Consider the following 21,042-nt stretch of genomic DNA (forward strand, 5'->3'; position numbering starts at 1 on the left):
GGTGAAAATGGTGTAAGTGATGATAAAGAATGTAATATAGGATTAAATGGGTACAAAGGGAGAGAGAGGTTGTCTTAGGGATGGGAAACAATGTGAATAAAGGAAGCAGCATGAGTCTAGTGCCTAGAACAGCAAGGAGACCCACTGGCCAGAGGGGGTAGTGGAAGAGCAAATCAGTGGTGGTGGGTGCTGGGAAGAGTCTTGAAGGCGGTGGGAGGAATCTGGACTCCAGGAGGGCAGCATGGAGAGATTTTCTGAATCCTGAGAGGCAGATGGGCTGAAGGTGAGTAGCCTGCAGGACAGAGTAGGCCTGCAGAGGAGAGTGTGAGGCTGGGGCTGTCGGCCCCAGTGCTGGCCTCAGAGGGGAGCAGCAGGTGGCCTGGGCCCTCTCGAGTGCAAGCAAGCATCTGAGGTCCACTGGCAGAGCGGAGGAAGACGGCGTGAAGGGGAGCAGCACCTGATCCAACCTTAGAACCCATGGACCCCTGACCCCCTCCAGTCCTGTGTCAGCCCCAACCGGCAATCCCACTCTCACCTTGAGAGAGAGAAGGGTCTAAAACAGTGGTCCAGAATTCTGGCTTCCTCTCTCTTCCCCAACAGCAGCTCCCTAAGTCTGCTAGATGAGCATTTACTCAGTAGCACTGCCTGGGAAGAGCCCTTTCCCACTTCTCCAGGTGTAGCATGAAGCCCACTGGGCATGTGCTCAAAGCTGCCGGATTCGCTCTTCCCTGGAAAGGACACCTGAAAAACTTCCGGGAGGCGGAAGACTTACATCTAAGCAGCCAGCACCCTGGACATCAGGGGTTAATCTATAACTGAGGATGGGGCTAGGTCTCCCCCCTTCCACCGTGCTGTCCTCCTCACTCCTGCACAAAAGCCACTGGAACCAAGTGGGCACTGACTTTGGGAGAGAGATATTTTTTCCTCTATTTTAATGATACTGGTGACCTCGCAAGGTTTCCGTGGTGACAAGACCAAGGATCCAGGGGGACTTGGTAAATTAGGACAAACAAACCCACCCCCCGAATCTTCTCCCAGACTCTGGGCTTGGGGAAGGGGCTCTAGATAATCAATGCGTTTACAGAAGTAGGAAGGGTAGGGGCTGGGGCATGAAGACAGAGCCTGCAAAAGAAATCAGTGCTCCTCTTTCCTGTCTGTACCCCACCCCTTGTCCTGCCTGAAAAGCTCCCTTCTTGGAGGGCGTGGTGCTGATTGTGGCCCCTCACAGGAAGACCTGGATGGTCACAGAGCATCCACAGGAGGGCAGTTCTGATCCGAAGGGTAGGAAACATTCATGGGGTAACTCTAGGCACCAAGGCAAGTGAGGAGACCGAGGTAGGTGGGCAATAGAGCAGGGGTGTGGGTTTGCAAGAAGGAGATTAGCTTCTGGTGAGGAATCAGGGGCTTGCTTGCCATGTAAAGATTGGTTTTCTAAGGATCAGCCAGGGGCCAGGGCCTGAGAACATGGGCTGTGGAATCCAAGTGACCAGGGTTTAAATGCAGGTGTAAATAATGCCTGTGCCCCATGGTAGTGGATTTCATGGGACATATGGGTAAAGCACATAGCAGGTGCTCGAAAAGTGTTTGTTTCCTCCTTCATGCCCTTCCCACCTCCATACCACTGGACCACCACAGCTTGCGGAAGGGATTCAAAACACCACATTACCCCTCGTTAGTCTCCTGTTTTCAGGCACTGAATAATTTGATCCTCACATAATTAGTGACTAAAATGCCACTATACATTGTCCCAGTGCCTAAAATTCCACCATAAGAAGCACCACTGCTTTGCACCAAATCTCCTTTTAAATAGCAACATCTCACCTGGGAGATCATTGTCCCGTCCCTGGGCAGGGGCAGTAGTGCTGGGAGCTGGAGGCAGTGATTATTTTTTAGTGCAGGTGGAGCTTGTGAGGACAAAAGAGAAAGGGGTGGAGACAAGAGAGTTTGCTACCCTGAAATGCTGGCCAGCTATCATGTCTTTGGCTGAGGGGTTTCCCTGACAGTGAGTGATGGAAACTGGGAGATTACCCAGCATCTGAGAGAAGCCATACATGCATATCATGCCATACGCACACCATGGAAAATGGAAGAGAAATCGACAAGTTTTACCCTCTGAGGATGGGCCCTGGGAGTGAAGTAGCCAGTGCCCGTGCACCTGTAGTCCTGCCGGCTGCCTCCAGGGAAATCATGCCACCCCAAGCAAGACAGGGCCACGTTGCTAGGAAGCTGGAGCCAGAGAGCTGGGTAGTGGGCCTCCAGCATTGGGATGGAGCTTGGACATCGGCTGGCTGTGTCTCTTTGCCACGGACAGGTTCTCTTGGGAAATCTGCTTTAATGAATTCTGAGGAGCAGTTTGTAATCAGCCCATCAAATGTTCAGAAACACTCCTTTGGCTGGGATCTCATTTGCTGGGAGTCTGTGCCCTGTGGTGGATTAAGACTCTCCATCAGGGTCTGTACTCCCCCTACCCCGTCCATATCCAGCACAGCCTGGAGCCACCAGAAGGCAGGTCCTGCCCCCAAGTGAGTCTAGGCTCACTGACCCATTGGGAACTGCTAGGTCTCATTGTCCCAGGGCTGCTGGGAACCAGGCCCAAAGGCTGGGAAGCTCCCACCTCAAGCCATCCCTGTTGCCATCCCCGGAAGATGCTCCAGGATACCCTCCTCCTCCTTTCCCCAACCTCTCCAGCTCTACCCTGTGTTTCATCTTCCTTTCCTCCTCACCAGGTCCCTGTTGCTTGGAGCTTATTCCTGAACTTTGAGTGCCCTTGGGCTGCCTCCTCACTCCATTTTCTCAGGACGTGGGGAGTCACTGAAGAACCCACGTTGGGGACTTTTCTTTCTTTTACGTTTTCTAACTGGATTTTGCTAGTGTATTCATTTTGATTCTGGCCATCTTACTGACCTCTTTAATAGTCTCATTAGTTTTTCAGTTGATTCTCTTGAGTTTTCTGGATAAACAATCATATCATGAAAAAATAATGATAGCAATTTCCCCTCCTTCCCAAACGTTATGCTTTTTATTTTTAAAGTACTATCACATTGGCTAGAACTTCCAGAACAATGTAAACTAATGGTGGTAATAACAGGCATTCTTGTCCCCCTCTGACTTAAATATGAATACCTCTTGCTGGTGTTTTATTGCTAAGCATGATGTTGACTGTTGGTTGCAGATGGATAGTTTTTATTATGTCAAGGAAGTGTTCTTTCATTTTTATTATACTAAGACTTTTCATCAGAGTGGATGTTCAATCTTATCAAATGCGTTTTTGGTGTCTGTTAAGATTGTCACATAACTTGTCCCCTTCTGGTAACTGACATGATTAGTTACACGGACTGATTTTCTGATATGTAATCATCTTTACCCCATTGCATTTCTAACGTAGCCATCTGTGGAATGGGGAGGAGATCCATTGCCAGCAAGAAATCTGGTTGAATAGCAGATCTGTATTGTGCCCTGAGTCCCATGGCTGTGAGCATGCTCACGCTTTGGCCCCGCATACCCGCTAATCCAGGATGCAGATTAATCTAGGCCAACCCACTGTGATGCCTAGGGGCTTGAGCTGGGGCTCTGGAGGGCTGGACAGGGTGTCAGCTGGTCCCCGAGTGATCTTCTAAATGTCAGTTGGATCAGATGACTCCCGTCGGTGGCTCCGCATTGTCTTCAGCTGAAAACCCAAGCTTCCAGGTGCATTGCTTAGGCCTCCTACAATCGGCCTCTGTCCAACCACCCCCCTCCCCCGCTTATAACTCCATCTTCTCCCCTCTAAGCACACAGAAATCCTGGCAGGTGGCAAACCCATGTCTCCTTCTGGGCCTCTGGGACTTCTCACATGCTGCTCCCTTGCCTGAAATGCTCTTCCCACCTTCCTTCCTCAGGCAGGACTCATCGGTTCCTCCAGAGAGCCTTCCTGCCCGGCAGGCTGGGTTAGGAGCCCCTCCCCCGGTGCCAGTCCCAGCCACGCTCACTGCCTCTTTGGTACTCACCAGGTGGCAGGTAGTCTCTCTGTGCACTGCAAACTTCAGGAGCTCCAGGAGGCCACGGACCAGCCTGCTCCACCCGGGGTCCCATCTCCCAGCCCAGAGCCTGCCCCACAAGTGTTGCTCTATCAGCCCTGGAGCAAGCACACCTGTGAACACACTCATGTGATCACGCTCACGAACGCACACCCCTTGAGCCCCCACCCCACCTGTGACCCCCGGGGTTCACTGTCCCGGCTCCGACAGCAGTGAGTGTTGAGAGGCTCCGAATGCAGTCAGCCTTGTTTCCTCCTCATAAACAACAACCTAGTGCAGTGTCAGGGCCCCAGGGGAGAGTGCTCTCCCCTCAACCCCCCCAAAGCTGCTGCCATTGGAGATGCAGGAGGGGGAAGCCAAGTGGGCCCAGGAGGGACCAGATGACTGGGGGTAGATGGGCGGGACCGGGAGGGAGGGCCTCTGATGGGCCATGTTCCCCTGGGTTTCCTCGCAGCCTAGATGCCGGCGCCTGATCTGGGCCTCTGCAGAAGCGCTACCTCTGCCTCTCCACTGGGCCTCAGGCTCCTCCTCCCAGGGTCTCCTCAGCCCATTCTCCGGAGGCTCCATTTCAACCCTCTGCCTTCGCCCAGCCACCAGACAGCCAGCTAGAGTTCTAGCCTCTGGGGACAAGCTGACATCAAATGGAGCGCTGCTTGGCTGCTAAGCCCTGGGTAGGGCGGAGCAGCCCAGACCTGTCCCCTCTCTTGTGCACCCAACTTCCCCCAACACCCCTCCCCAGCAATACTGAGTTACACAACATATTCCTGGACAAGAATCTGATGAGAGGTCAGGTGACACGGCTTAAAGAACGTCAGGTCGGGTTGTGGTGGCAGGCAGACCTGGGTTCCGACTCCATCTCCACTCTTCGCTAGCTGTATGATCTTGGGCATATTACTCAACCTCTCTGAGCCTCAGTTTCTTCATCTGAGGAGCAGTGTGCCCACCTATAGGGCTGTGGTGTGGATTAAATGAAATGACTGACTGATTGGAAAGCACTCAGCACAGTTTCTGACACATAGTAGGACCTCCATTAATGTTAGCTGATGTTATACATTACAGGTCAGAGCAGGCTGGCCCGTAGCTGTGACCTCACAAGATGTGAACTCACTCACATGTGGGTGGAGGAAAGAGTCAGAGCCCACAGAGGAGTAAGATGTCAAGTTGCTGAATCCCCCTCCTCAGCCTGGGCTTGCGTCTTTTGAGGAACTCTCTGCAAGGAGTAATAATTTCAATCACAAAGACCCTGATGCCTGCAGTCGGGTCTCAGCCTCTGCCCTATGAACATCCCGGCAGGCTCTTATTTATTTATTTATTATTAATAAATTTATTTATTTTTGGCTGCATTGGGTCTTTGTTGCTGCGTGTGGGCTTTCTCTAGTTGCGGCGAGCCGGGGCTACTCTTCGTTGCGGTGAGTGGGCTTCTCATTGCGGTGGCTTCTCTTCTTGCGGAGCATGGGCTCTAGGCGCGAGGGCTTCAGTAGCTGTGGCACGTGGGCTCAGTAGTTGTGGCTCATGGGCTCTAAAGCGCAGGCTCAGTAGTTGTGGTGCATGGGCTTAGTTCCTCTGCGGCATGTGGGATCTTCCCGGACCAGGGCTCAAACCCGTGTCCCCTGCATTGACAGGCGGACTCTTAACCCTGAGCCACCAGGGAAGCCCCGAGGTTCTTATTTATTTAACAAACCTTTATATTGTGCTAACCTGTGCCTGGCAGAATTACAAGCCCTTTATGTCTATTAACTTTATATGTCTGATAACAATATTATTATTAACTTGAATCTTCCACCCAACATGAGGTAGCTACTATCATGATCCCCATTTTATAGATGAGGGAGCTAACAGTTCACGACTTGCCTAAGGTCACCAGCTAGCAAGCAGGAAGGTCACTTTCTGCCAGCAGGGACTTCGTGGACAAGGTGACTCTAGGGTCCATGGTGGGATCACAGAGGGTACCTGGAATGTCTTCCCCTCATATTCAAAGCTGGGGCGGCAGAGGCATTCCTGGGGGACTTGGCCGCCTGTGACTGTGCCCAGCAGGGGTATCAGCACCATCCTACAAATGCCTGTCACTGGATGCCACATCTCAGGCCACAGCAGGTATTTCCCTGGAGAGAGGACAGTAGAAACTTGGAACAGGAGAGCTCTTTATTATTGAGACTAACCACACTATTTAATTTACTATTAATAATAGCTCTTGAGTCAACCTTCTCTTGAAGAGAAGTGAGAACTGAAAGGATGGCCCCCTCCTCCCTCCCTCCCTCAGAGTACTGTGGACGCAGTCACGAATGAATGAGCGGTTTGGGGGGTTGCAGTGGGAGAAATCAGGGCCCAGCTCACATAACGAACCCAGTTACTCCTCCCCCCTGCATAGCCTTGCTCTGCTGTCCCTCTGTGGGTCCCTGGAGGCCCCCCACGCCCCTTGCTGTCAGACCACTGGAGGGAGAGTATGGCTTCCGTCCTCCTAGGCTGAACCAGAGGGCAGAGGCCAGGGGGCTGTGCTCCAGCTGGAGCAAAAGCAAGCTGGGTTCAGCAATCCTTGCCTTCCTTGCCCTGAGGACAGAAATGAGTGTATGGGGGCTGTAGGCTGGGACCCCTTGGGGCTCCATCCTCTGCCCCCTTTGTCTAGTGGGGGGCACAGTGTAAGAAGGAGCACATCCAGAGAGGAACAGAGCCAGGGAGGAAACCTGAACCCTTGCCAGGGGATTGTTTGGCTTGGAGTTCAGAAGACTCCAGGGACTTGAGAACTGCCTTCAAAGAACTGGAGGGAATTGGTTTCTCATCCACAAGTCTTCAGCGAGGCCCTTCTCTGCCATGTGCTGGGGACATGTGGCCCAGTCTCTATAGAGCTGCCAGGGTGGCAGAGGTGATGGACGGGAACATAACTTATGCCACTGTAAGGCAGTGTTTCAGGGACGGAACCACCAGGTGTGGATACAAGTTGTAGGAGGCGAGGACTTGATTCACCTGAATCAAAGCTAGATGGGCTTCCTGGTTCCCAGAAGTGATGGTGCAAAGACTTGGCCCTTGAGTGTTTATTCAAGATGGCACTCAGGCTCCTGGGCACCCATCATCCTTGACTCTGCTTCCCATATTTGGGCCCCTGTGTGATCTCGGTGTGTGTCAGGTGGCCCACTGGGGCTGACCTCCCAGAAGGCAGAGGTCTTTTTCTCCCTTTCTTCTAACTGCCCGACTGCTCAGAGCTGGAGGACCACGGCTGTCCCCACAGCTGTGGGATGAAGGTCTCGGGGCTACACACCAGCATCCTGTCCCCTGTCCCCATCCCCAGGGAGATAACCACCAGCTTCCTCTCCTCTCCTGTCCAGCCCTCCACCTGGGTTGAGTCCTAGACTTCCTTAGGTGATTGAAGAGTGCTTTATGACAAACACTGCTGTGGGGTGGTTTCAGACCAGCGGATGTGATACTTGAGCTTTCTTAATCTGCTAGAGCTGGGTTCCACATACCTGCGCACACACGTGCTCCTAAACACACACACTCACACACATGCTGGCTCCCATTGTGAGGGCCCCACTCTTTATTCAAGGAGCAGTCTCGGGTGTCTGAATGGATGCTTGAAGACTCCGTCTTTGCAATTAACACGCTGCTGCAGTATTATTAGCCTCTGATAGGCAGGTCTGCCTTTGCCAGAGACTATAAATATGCGGGGCCAATGACTCAGCAAATCTGTTGCTATTTTTCTTGCAGGTCCGTGTGGATCTGTGTCTGTGTACACCATGGCCCCATCTCCCAGCAGCTCCCATGGCTTGTATCCATGGAAACGCAGTCCTCCCCAACTACAGGACTCTGGCTGATAAACACTGGGAGTCTCCCCAGCCCCCTACCCACCTTGGAGGGAGGGCATGGACCACGAGGACTCCCACCGAGCCGGAGGGTGGCATTGATGGAGGAGGTGCCACTTTCTCAGTGGCTTCGAAAGTCAAGGCAAGGCTGAGCCTCCAAACACTTACCCCGCTGGTCTGTGGTCAAGGCCTTGTCACCTGTTCAAGGCAAGTGGCCTGGTGGGGGGACCCTTACTGAGGCCTGGGCCCTCATGGGAATGAAGCTGGCAGGGCGGTTCCTGAGAGCTGTGGGCAGTGTGGCAGGGGAGGCAGGGAGGAGCTACTGCCCTTGTCAGTGGGGAGCACCAGCATATGGGAGAGGGGGCCTGGGGAAGAGGGGAAGGGGCAGCAGTGCTCAGAGCAGGGAAGAAGATCAAATCGGGTGTAAGACCTGGGGGTCTTGTCTCCTGACCTTGACTCTGTCAAAAGAAGCTGTGGGACAGAGGAAAGAGCATGGGCTTTGGCATTCCTCCCTCCCCCTTCTCTCCCTCCTTTTCTTCCACAAAGATTCACGTTCACTCACTCCGTGCCAGGCCCTGTGCTGGGTGTGGGAATGCGGAGATGAATCAGAACCTGACCCTTCTCCTTGAGGGCTCACAGTCTGGGGGAGAAGACAGATCTGGTCAGTGAGCTCAGGGGTCCTGAATGTCAGGATGGACCAGCGAGGCACAGAAGGATGGGCAGAGCCGCTCCCAGGGCCAGGAGAGCCGTCCTCGGGGAGCTGCAGCTCACGGAGCTGCCAGGAGGATGAGGCAGGGTGGGGAGGTGCTGGCAGGAGGCAGATAGGACCTTCTGCACAGATGGGCACCCCTGGCCGGTGGGTTGGTGAGAAACTCACACATGGAGCTCTGACTCTGTCTCCTATTAGTAGCGTCCCCTTGAGACAGCCACCTAAGCTCTCTGGCCTATAAAATGAGAAACTACAATACCTACCTCACTGTGCTGGATAAGAATTAAATAAAGCATCTGGCCCCAATCGAGTGAACACTGATTGTACAAACTATATACCAGAATGGTCCATGGGCCAGTTACTTTCCTCCCTTCGGGGCCTGTTTCCTCGTGTCAACTGAGGAGGCTGGGCCAGGTGATGTCCAGAGACCCAGCAGCTCTGACTTTCCCTGTCCTCAGTTTCCCCATTTTCCAAAAAGGGAGAAGACGTTTCCACCAGGTCTCAGAAGTGAAGGAATGAGTCATGGAATCATTCAAAGGACATTGACAGATATTTATTAAGCGCAGCTTGCTTCTCCCCCTGCTTAGGGAAAGCAGGGCCAGGCTGATGTCACAGCTGCCACTTTGGGATGTAGGGGAGCAGGAGACCCAGCCTTCCCCTCAGCACATCCAGTGTGGCTGGAGGGACTCACTGGGACCTGCAGCCATGGGGCAGCAAGGCTAGGTCTCAACACTCCCCCCTCAGCTGCTCTCCCCGCTTCTCTGTCTTTGTCTTTGGGGAAAGAGGAGGACTCGAGGTCTGGAATCTGAGTTCTAAGGACCGTCTGGCCCACCTCTGGCCTCCAGACCACTTAGGTCCTTGTTTTTTAAGCCCCAGGGAGGCTGGGGAGCCGAAATGCTTGAACGGCCGCTTTGTCATCCCACAGTGAAGTCACACTGACCCTGTGAGGTAGCTACTATCATCATCCCCATTTCATGGAGGAGGAAACTGCGGCTGAGGGTTTAGGGACTGGCGCAGGGTCCCCCAGATGCGGGTGGCAGAGCGGGGATATCAATCGAGGTCAGCGTCACTCCAGGAACTCAGGCTCTCTCCGCTGCTCCGCACCCCGTCCGCAGGAACTCTGGTAAACCTCCTCAAATCCTTTGGGAAGCAGAGAAGATGTAAATAGCACGTGAGATTGGGAAGGGAAAATAGCAAGTTGCAGAACAATACATACAGGATGATTGCAGTTATGTGAAAAAACAGCCTCGGAACGACATGTGTAGATATGTATAAATGTATATGAGAGTACATGCACAGAAGTAGGCCTGGAAGGAGGTCTTTGCTGCTGTTTGAACTGCGTTCATTTTTGGGGTGGGGGAGGGGAGGGGAGGCAGAGGGGCATGATACCTTATCATTCAGTATATTTCTGAACTTGTTCAGTTTTTAATATTACAATGAGAGTGTATCCATGTATCACTTGTGCAATAAAAACATTGTACACAGGAGGAACGCTTCTGCCTGGGGTGACCCATCTCCCCACGCCTGGAGTGGTGGTGTGTGAAGGCTGGGGCAGGTGGTGACCTGCGGGGGTGGCCATGGTTAACAGGGGTGAGCCTGACAGCCCAGGTGAGCCAGTTCATGGGCACTTTTCAAACAGACACGGCAGCACAGGAGGCTCCATCTGTGCTTCATCTGTCTTTCAACAACTCGGAAAGCAGCCCCTCTACCCATTTTATAGACAGGGACCCTGAAGTTCAGAGTCAGCTTAGCCCAGGGTCAGAGAGCTCCACTGCTGTGACTTGGTTGGTTAGCACGGCTCAGAGAATCATGAGCTTTATCTTCAGACAGGCCTGGCTTAGACTTTATACAGTCCATCCTAGATTCTCTGAGCCTCAGCTTTCCTCTCTGTAAAATGATACACCTACCTTGAAGAGTTTTTGTGAGGGTTGAATGAGATCCAATTTGCTAAGTGGCTGTCACCCAACAGGCTCTGTTCATGGTGGTTCCCCAGCTCTCTTTTCTCTTGGTCGAAGGGATGCTGTTCTGGTCTCAGCATGGTGCAGATAACACACGGGCCTTGGTCTGAATCCTGGCCACCTAGAAACCATCACCATACACTGAGCACATGCTGGGTGCCAGGGATCATGCCAAGGGCTATACCTACAGCTCCCTTAATCCTAACCCTGCTCCTTACCTCTGAGATCGGCACTAATTTACAGATGTGGGAATTGAGGTATCAAGGTTATGCTAGCCTCATAATGACTTGGAAAGAATTCCCTCTTTTTCTATTATTTGGAAGATTTTGTGTAATAAGGTTATTTTTCTTACATATTAGGTAGAATTCACCAGGAAAATCATCTGGGCTTAGAGTTTTCTCTGTAAGAAGAGTTTTTGATTACAAACTCAATGTCTTTAGGAATTTTAGAAGCATTCCCATTTTCTATTTCTTCTCAAGTTAGTTTTGGTAAATTTCCTTCTCCTTAAGAAGATAATAATGATTCCTACCGGGCAGGATTATTGGGCAGAGTGACTGAGTTACTTACCCCCTGTGTGTAGTAACTGAGCAGCACACCCACCTAGGTCTGGAACACATTAGGTTTCCTGACATTGCACTTGGGCATCCTGATGTCTACCCCTCCCTCCATCAGAGCCTAAGAGGACCAGGATGGGAGCCAGGGCCTCCCCGTTGGGTAGGGGACCTGACATCTCCTAAAATGCCAGAGAGACTTGGGTTAGGGCAGAAGGGCCCTGAAAGGTTGGCACACGAGGCTGGAGGGGTGTCCAAGGCCTCAGACCACCCAGGGAGCCAGGGGAAGCAGAGCACTCAGGACCTCCACATCAATGGGCACAGCAGCTCTGGTTTTGAAATGCTGAGTGCCCAATGGTGCTCAGGTACTCTGGTAACGCTTATAGAGGGAGAGAAAGGATATAAGGGAATGACGGTGGTGGGGGGCAGGAGCGGTACAGAGGAAGGTTTTTGATCCAGAGGAGGGAGAGGAGGGAGAGTTTTAGGGCCTTCCCTGTCCATTAAGCTTTCAGGGCCAGATGGTTACAACCACAGCGGATGCCCCCTGCCTCTGCCTCCTCCCTGATCCCCGGCTCCCAAATCTGAGTCCTGGAGGAGATGATTATAATTGCAGGCCCTGCAAGGAACCCCACGACCACCCCTCCAGCTTCAGATCCTGAGCAATGTGGGGGCCTGCATCATACCACCCTCGACACTTTGCCCTTGACTCTCCTTCCTCACTGAACAGCAGGGCTGAGTTGGGGTGAGGCAGAATGCCCAGAATGAGAACCTATTTTGCTATCTTGGCTCCAGGCTTATAGTCCCTCCCTACTCTGTGAAGCTATAAGAAGCTGGGCTTATTGCTGGGAGTACCCATCCCTGAGTCCAGCCTTCTGGGGACTGTCCCCAGGGATCGCCTATGCAAGGATGTTCTAGGCCCAGAGTTGCTCCACGTGGCATCAAGATCATAAGATCATAAGGAGAGCTCAATAAACCCTGAACAAAGGAATGAGCAAAAGAACGATGGCTCCTTGGATGACTGGAACACCTACTATATGTTCTCAGCATGTAAAGGTAAAAAGACACCTGGTCTGGTGAGGGAGGCCAACATACACATGTAGCATCACACCTTTGGGTGATAAATGCAGTGCTGAACGTGGCCCAGGGTATTGTGAGGGCACAAAGGAAAATGTCTAATCCATCTAGGGGTCCAGTAAAGGTGGGGGGGGGGGCGTTGGAAGAGGTAGCATGGGCTGGGTTTCGGAAGATAAATAGGAGTTATTCAGGAGGTTGGTAGAGCTGGGAGAGGGTGCAGGGAGTAGGAAATGCACGTGCAGTTACCAAGGGGAGTAAGAGACCACGTGGTCGCTGATCTCAGTCTATTAGTGGAATTACTGACACTCAACACTCAGATTTCCAGGTCAGTTCCTGCTCCAGGAGGATCCTGGACTCACAGTGCATTGGAAGCTCAGGGTCCTGACCTCCCCAGCAAACACTAAGCTCAGAGGAAAGACATCCCTTTCTACCTGGGCTCAGCATTTCTAAACTGGAGGAGGGTGGTATAACAATTAAGGATGGCCGTAAGTAAAAGAAAACCTAATAGTGTCCCAACACATAAGGGGGGGGGCAGGAGGGTACTTGTTCCATATAGCAAGTAGTTCAGGGATGGACAGTTCAGGGCCAGTGTGAAAGCTCCACTAGGCTGTCCAGGCCCCAGGCTCCTTCCATCATCCCCTCCACCATCCTTAGTGTGAAAACCTTTGTCTTATGGCTTGTTGCCTCATAATAGCAAGATGGCTGTAGCAACGCCAGACCTCTATCCATGTTCCAGGCAGAAAGAAGATGGAAAGGCTAAAGGGCATGCCAGCTCTGTCCCTTTTTAAAAGAGCACCCGGGAGCCCCACCCAGTGCTTCCCTTACATCTTATTGGCCATAACCGGGTCACATGGCCATTTCTAGACCAATCACTGGAAGGTGTCTGGGGAGAGAGAGGTCGTGGAGGGGCTTGGATCAACTGGCCAACAGTGTCTGCTACAGGTGGGCGTTCACAGCAACACACACAGCCCTCAGCCCCTGGACATGGGAGCCAGCCGTTCCAGAAATGGCCTCCTTGGAGCAGTCATTCAACCAACATTAATGATTGCCCTGGATCAATTAGCGACTGGGCCCTGGAGCTCAGTGGGAAAATGACATTTCAAATGACATTGGTGGGTCCTGAGCCTGCAAACATCTTTTCTTGACTTTGGAGGAAAGGAGTTTAAATAAGGCTAGCCTCAAAACCCCATTTCATCTGACCAGTTATGAAGTGGCTTCCTTTAGAGGTTGGAGAAGGTGCGCAGACCAGCAGGGGTAGTAGAGTTACCCATGAATTGGATGTGGCATGATGGAGGGGGCGGGGTCACTGTTCTCCCAGCAATGTCAGCCCCCCACAGTGTCAGAGAGCCCAGGCTACCTCCCTGCCTAAGAGCTCCTCTTCCCACCAATGACCTGACACATCCTTACCACTCAGAGCCCTGAGCCCAGGAGGCTACTTCCGATGTTATAGCACAGCAAGGTCCTTCAGGTCCTCTCCGTGGCTCTCCCAGCCAACCTCAGAGGGAGAGCAGAGACTCACTCTGGGTCTGGCAAGAAATGCCCAAGGCTGGGCATCAGAAGCCCTGTGTGACCTTGGGCAAGTCAGTCAACCTCTCTGGGCCTTTAGTGACACCTTGTGGTGGCATCTGCTTGAAACCAGAGTACCTGAGTGAAAAAAAAAAACCCTGTATTTTCCTCCCACCGCTCCCTTCCACCATGCCCAGGCCTGTCTCGCCACTTCCGGCACATCTGGTCCAGCCCTTCCCACCCTCATTAAAATGAACCGCCCTTCCACAGGGGAGCAATCGCAGCTCAGTCCTTCCATCTGGAGTTACAGGTCTCAGAGCTCAGTGCTGCGTGGTACTTTCACCAACTCTGGGACAAGGATGCAGGGGACTTGTGCTGATCACATGAAGTCAGAAAATCTCCCCATTTTCCAGAAAGAAAAAGTGAGTCCATAGCCAAGTGAGGCCTTGCTTGAGTTACCAGCTTCAGCTTCCCATTCTCTTTCTCTCTGTGATGGGCGTAGGGTCTCACTCAGCCCAGAAGTAGCCAGGAAGAGTTCCGTGCGTGTGTATGTGTGTGTGTGTGTGTTGCCACACACCTGCGGAACTTCCTCCTGGGGCTCCTGTAATAAGATAGGTTCAACCCTGTGTGAGGCAGGGGCCCTAGTGTTCAGCCTTTGAGATGAGGCCCCAACCCAGATGGTTATCAGGCTCAGTCTTCTTGGCTTCCGTTCCCGCCTTGTGAGGCCAACACCCTCTGCTCTGCTCTCCCACCATCCAAACCTGCTCCTGCCCAGAGATCTGCTGGTTAGAAGGGATCTAACAAAATCACTCCTAGAGGCAGCTGTTCATGACTAATAAGGGTGCCCAAAGGGGACTGACGAGTTGAGAAGGGCCTTCTAGGCCCAGAGCCAAGTGCTAATGGTGGAATATCAAACCAGGTCTCTGTGGCCCAAAACATTTTCTCGGGCTTCCCTGGTGGCACAGTGGTTGAGAATCTGCCTGCCAATGCAGGGGACACGGGTTCGAGCCCTGGTCTGGGAAGATCCCACATGCCGCGGAGCAGCTGAGCCCGTGAGCCACAATTACTGAGCCTGCGCGTCTGGAGCCTGTGCTCCGCAACAGGAGAGGCCGCGATGGTGAGAGGCCCTCGCACCGCGATGAAGGCCGGCCCCCACTTGCCGCAATTAGAGGAAGCCCTCGCACAGAAACGAAGACCCAACACAGCCATAAATAAATAAATAAATAAAATAAAGTAAATAAATAAATTAATTAAATTTTAAAAAAAAGCAAAAACATTTTCTCGTCCAGCCTGCCGGTCTGACCTGCTGGCACGAGAAGGCAGTTTTGGGCAGGAGAGAAAAGCTGTCCTGAGCAATCCACATCCGCACCCAGTCACCTGGGGACTATAAGGAGGGGGTTGGGGGTTGGGTAACTGGTGGACAGGGCTTGGGGACTTGTTTGGGGCCTGCAATGGCCCAGCTCCACATCATCAAGATGAAGGGTAACTGAGTAGCTGCTCTGGGCAAGGTACTTACTACTTGAAAGCTGGAGGTCTGCCTGAAACCCGCCTATTAAACGTGCACATCCCTGAGATTTGAAAATCCCTCAAAAGGCAGGGAACATGTCCAGGCCCTTCTCTGGCTGGAAGAAACCTGCGGCAACCACAGCAGGTCTGTTATGGCACAAACATTATGTCACTTAATCCTCTCCAGCCCCGTGAGGTGGACATCATCATTATCTCATTCCACAGGTGAGGAAACGGAGGCTCAGAGAGGTGTGGCTGATTCCTATCGTACCAGGTCAAGAGTCAGGGCAGCTGGCTGCCTGAGGTCATGGCACAGGCCTCCACCTTATCCCTGGTCAGAGTCTCCTGTGCTGGGCTTCAGGAACCCCCTCCCTGTCGTAGGAAAGTCAGGAATGTGGGCTTTTGAGGTCAAGGTTAGGCTCCTGGCACTGCTACATACTGGCCCCTTCTCTCCACCCAACAACACCGTTCCGAAGGCCTGTTCCTGTTACTTTTCTGCTCCTGAACACTCGGTGGTTCCCTATCAGCTGCAGCCCCTGCTGTCACCCTTCCCTCTGCCTGCCCTCCCCATGTCACTAGGCTCAGCCTGACGGGACACTCCACTGTCTCAGCACCACTGCGCAGCTGCCCTCCCCTCCATCCTCACATTGGCCTTCCTGCCATCCTCCCATCCTTCAAAGGCCACTCCTCCAGGAAGATTTCCTCTGTAATTGGGGCAAATTATTTAACCTCTCCAAGCTTCAGATTGTACCTCTGGAAGAAAATGAGGGAACGACAAGAATCTGCTTCAGAAAGGGCATGGTGCGGCTTTCACTAAAGGAGATACCGCTTCCCCGGGCCCAGCACAGTGGGCAGCCCAGGTCCGAGGGCTCAAGCAGAGGGAGCTGCTTCAGCCTCTTCATTCATCACTCTGCTGATGGGAATCTGTGGCTCCCCTTTCTGAGCTCCCGGAGCACCCTTGGTCCCTGTCCTGTGCTCTGCTGAATTAGAAGAGTGACTTGGGGGCATCTCTCCCTCCTCCTGGGCTCCTCCGTGGCCTCATCCCGAACCTCAAGGCCCAGGACAACATAGTTTGCCCCCTTGGCCATCAGAACACCCTGGGAGCTTTCCTCCTCAGCCCTGGGCAGCAGACCAGCCTCCTGGAGATGTGTGTGTGATGGGGTGGGGGCAGGGCCTGGGCTGGGCTCCTACCCGCTCCCCAGCCCCGGTGAGAGCGCTCATTATCTCCCTTCCATGCGAGCTAGGCCTTGGGGTGAAGCCAGCCCTCAGCCTTTGATGGGAGGAAGACTTAATTACCTTCTCAGGCAGAGGATAATGAGGAGCAGATGAAAAGCATGGTGAGGTCCTTCCTCCCCAGCGCCTCTCCCCATCCCTTCCCCAGCCTGCCCCGACTCCCACCTTCAGCCTCCTTGGACTCAAGTGAAGACCTTGTACCCTGGTCTGCAGTAGGATCCGGGCAGCCATGGCCCTCGTGGGATGTCCAGATCACAGGGACTGCTCGGTGCCTGGAATCTTCCATTAGCACTTCCTGGGGGGGGTATCGCAACAAGTGCTCCTACCCAATATGGAAGGAGCGGTCAGGATGTCCTAGATCCTGGGGCCCTTTGGAGGAGGAAATGACAAAGCCAGACATGAGGGTTTCTGGTTTGTATGATGGAATCCTGCTGGAACAGGAAGCAAGGGACAAGTTTCTCAGAGGAGAGACTGGGCGGGTCATGGGCCTGCCTCCCTTGGGGCCTGGTGGGACCTGCAGCTTTCTTCTGTCCAGTGGCCCCAGCACTCATCGTGCTCTTGGCTTGAAGTGGGCAGGGAGGAGGGGAAGGGGAGGGGAAATAGAAGGTGTCAAGCGTGTCAAGGCAAGAATGACAAGACGAGAGGGAGTCGGGCACATGAGTAGAGAGCATCCTTGCAAGGCAGACCCAGCACCCTGGATTGTTTCCCGTGAGTGGCACTGGATGCTGTACCTCGAGCTGGGGGCACTCCTCTGCCCTTCCCTCGGACATGTCACCGAGCTCAGCCCAAAGGAGAGGCCCTAACTGTGTGCTCTGAGCTCCAGGGCTGCACACAAGGTTGGGAGGGTGTTGATGAGCCTGAGGCCAGCCAGTCCTCCTAGCACCAGGCACCTCCAGAGCAGGATGGGTGGAGAGGGGCCTGAGGGAGAACTTCTGCCTGGAATTGTGCCCACTCCCATCCTGGTGCCTGAGCCCCCATCCCTTAGTGCTACTCCGTTCCAGAGAGGCAGTTGGAGGAGTGGGCGTTTGGGGCTACTTGGGTACAGGGTCCATTCTGCCATTGACTGGTTTTATGATCCTGGGCAAGTCACTCTACCCTTAAGCCTTAGTGGCCTCATCAGTAAAATGGGGATTGTAACAGTATTACATAGGGGGTCATGATGAGGATTAAAAAAGATAATATATGGAAACTGCTTAGCATAAAGCCTGGCAAAGTGCAAATGCTCACAAACGTTAGGTATTATTATGGTTGGTATTATTAATCCCATTGGGCAGTGTTTCTCAACCTTAAAAAATTCCAGGCTTCCTTGTAATAAGCATACAAACCTCAGACTCCTCTTGTTAATGGTACAGGACTGAAAATGTCAAAGAAATAAAAGGTTGAGGCAAAAACAAATCAAAGCACTTATTATGTGGAATACGCCTTTTCAAACTAAAAAGCACCGCACACAACCAAGGCTCACACTGGGGGTGGGGGATGGGGGAGGTGAGAATAGCTTGGGCTGGATTTGTGGGGCCTTCAGGGAAACCAGAGAAAGGCCAGGCAAGGGCCTTGGAAGGGAAGGTGGCAGAGGGCCTGGAGCCCAGGGCAGCTCCCCTCTGGCAGGCGCCCCTCTCCCCTTGCCTGCCCTGCAGTGGCCTCTGGATCCCAGCCCAGCCTCCCAGCTCAGATAGCGATGACTTTGAGGGAACAGAGGGAACGCTTTGGAATACAAATACCTTTGAACCCTCAGATCCCAGCCGGCGCCCCATTCTCATGCTAATGTGAGAGAGTTTAGAAATAGCTTGAAGGGGAAATTGCCCATGGTAGGAAACCCACCCCAAGCCTGGGCCCTGGGCACAGGGCCAGGGTCTCTAGGGTCTTTTCCAGCCTAGCCTCCTAGTACCCAGCTCTGGGATCCAGCCCTGCGCCCAGCAAGTCCCCTGGCGGCTGGGTAGGTTCTACAGCTCAGGGTCTGTGAGTGGGACGTTGCCCCTTCCCAATCTCCCCATGCAAATAAATAACAGTCCACTTAAGGGTAACACCTGCCTTTCCCCCACCCCTCCTGTGCCCGAGGTGCTTCCTGCCTCTAGTTATCGCTTGTAGCTAGAGATGAGCCCATGGAAATGAACTCACAGAAGGTGGCACTTTGCCCCAGATCTTGCAACTGTGGTGCCAGGATCCAAATCCAGGTGTGTGCACCCCAGGACTCCAGCCCCAAGGTCTTTTGCCTCCCCACTGTGTTCATGGGGCTGGTGGCCTTGGTGACCTGGTGAGCCACAAGGTGGCATCAGGGAGACCTGGTAGGTGATGGGGGTGAGGGTTGGCACAGGCTGAGATCCAGGCCCTGGGATGTACAGGCATAGGCAGGACCCAGGTTCTGAAAGGGACCCAGAGAGGTGGCTCAGGTCCAGGAGGGGGCCTCCTCCAGTGCTAAATCTGAGTTCCCAGCCCAGGCCACACTGGGGTGGGAGAGCAGACAGAGCTGGGCAGGAACGCTTAAAGGGATTGATGTGGATTTTAGAAAGGTGCTCTGCTGACCTTTTACGGGGTGTGCTGTGGGCAGGCCCTAGACCTAGACAATCCTTGCCTACTTCTCAGCTTGCTGAACTCCTACTTATCCTTCAAGGCTCAATTCAAACACCACTTCCCCAGTGAAGCCCTCCCTGACTCTTCCTAGCTAACTCCCTCCTCTGTGCTCCCACTTTCCCAAACCTCTGTGGCATCACTTAGGTTTGGCTCTGCCTCCTCCCCTAGCCTGAGAAGTCCTTGAGGGAAGGATCCATACCTGATTCACCTCCATGATTCCAGCACCCAGCACAGGACCTGGCACTCAGTATGCCTCCAGAAGTGTTTGTGAAATGAACGAGTGAGTGTGCAGGATGGTTCCAGTTGAGGAAGGCTGTCATCTCCACTGCTGTAGGGTCTCCAACAAAAGGAAGCAGGGAGGCACTGCCCAGCATAGCGGATCTCTCTGTGCCCAGCACGTCTTCTCTGCTCATTTCTGGTTTCAGCCACAGCTGTAGTGCAGGGTTCTGGGTAAGCGCAGGCTCACTCTATGCTGGCCATGTTCCCACTAGAGCACACCCCGGAGATGTTCACTTTCTGCCTCAGGGCCTTGTACAATGCCAGGGAAGCCCGCTTGACCTGTGAACAAACACGGGCTGAAAGTGCAGGGGAGCCTAACATCCCCAGACAACCCTCAACCAAGGTGAGACGGGAGCCACCCCGTAACTGCTCCAGCTCCCTGCCTTTCAGGCAGACAGTTCTGAAGATTGTCTGTGCCCTTCTCAGGGGTCAAGGCATAAGGGAGCCTCCTCCCTACCGTGAGGACCTTGAGGGTGCTCCTTATGTTGACTGTTCCTCTTTCCCTGCTCGCTCTCCAGCGCTCAAACGTTCTGCCTCCAAGTTCTGGTCTTAGATTCTATTTTGGAGAAAGCCCTTCTCAAGACAGTGAGCTACCCAGTAGAAATGTCCTGACTGTGGACTCCCTCTCTCACTGTGCTCCGACCCTGATTCCAGGGTCTTCCTGCCCAACAAAATCCCATCGTGGCTCCCAAGGGTTCTCTGGGGTGTGTGTGAGGCTCCACAGAGGAGAGTTACACAGGGAATTATTCCCTGAAATTAAACTTCATGGTCCCCGAGGGAGGCAGTGAATGGGGCCTGGTGATGCTGGGGTGGGGTGGGGAGGGGGAAGTTGTTGGGGGTTTGATGGGAAAGCCATTTTTCCTAATTGTATTGTGCACGTTAAACCAACAACTACAAGAGCAAAGGTGGGGGGTGGGGAGAGACTGAGTAGAAATATGGCTGGAATGAGCTGGCAGGGAGGGGCGGGGTCTGAGGATTCAGTGGGAATAAGGTATTGGGGTTTAGGGATCCCTTGGCCAGGCAAGGACAACCCACCCCACCTCCGGCCAACTAGGTCATAGAGAAGATGGTAAGCAGAGGGCAGGAACTGGGACTCAGCTGAATTGGCCATCTACTAAGGCCAGGCACGTACCAGGTGCTTTGCTGGATCCCACTCACTTATAAGCTACTTTACATGCACAAATCTGTGAGGTGGGCACTATTGGAATCCTAATTTCCCACGATGGAACTGTACAGAGAGGCAAGTGACTTGCCCAAGGTCACACAGGTGTTTAACAACCCCATCCACCAACAGCTGGGGATGAGCAGTGAAGAGGGAGAGGGGAATAGAGGCCAGACCCCTATGGAGGGTGAGGGATGGAGACAACTTTTGGAGGATCTGTGATGTTAATACAGACCCCATCCACGCAGCAAGCCAGCCACCCAGTAATGAATGTGTTCATTTATTCATTCATTCCATCACTTTCTCCAACATCTGGGCCTACGTAGTTCTAAAGACAGAACATGGCTTTGTGAAAGGAGAAGCCCTGGGCCCTTGTGCGAGGAGGATGAAGAGTTCTAGGAGGATCAGGGGTATCAGAAAGGCTTCCTGGAGAAGTGGGGTGGGACTTTGAATGGGCTACTTTCCCTCTCTGGACCCGAGATGCCTCATCCAGAAAACAGGAAGTGGCATCCCTGCCCAGCTCCCTCCTTCTAGGGGCCACTAGGGGCCACTGGGAGGATCTGGGAGTATCGGAGGGTGTGCTGGAGAGTGATTAAGATCCTGTTTGGAAGGCTCGGGCAAGCACGAAGCCTGGAAAATGTACTTGGCTTAGCCTGGAGAGGTAAAGGCCACGCCCTGTGGGGAGC

At 53.3% G+C, this 21,042-nt stretch overlaps 1 long non-coding RNA gene across 1 annotated transcript in view; it reads right to left on the reverse strand.

Annotated features, from left to right (window-relative positions):
• Positions 1-15,960: 15,960 nt before the first annotated feature.
• Positions 15,961-21,042, reverse strand: part of LOC309626338 — a 131,022-nt gene continuing 125,940 nt past the window's right edge. The window contains exon 7 of the long non-coding RNA XR_014243116.1: positions 15,961-19,473. This is a non-coding gene — a long non-coding RNA (uncharacterized lncRNA). The remainder of the gene's footprint in view (positions 19,474-21,042) is intronic.

The sequence above is a fragment of the Balaenoptera borealis genome, assembly GCF_965194805.1.
Source record: "Balaenoptera borealis genome assembly, chromosome: 3".
Lineage (NCBI taxonomy): Eukaryota > Metazoa > Chordata > Mammalia > Artiodactyla > Balaenopteridae > Balaenoptera > Balaenoptera borealis.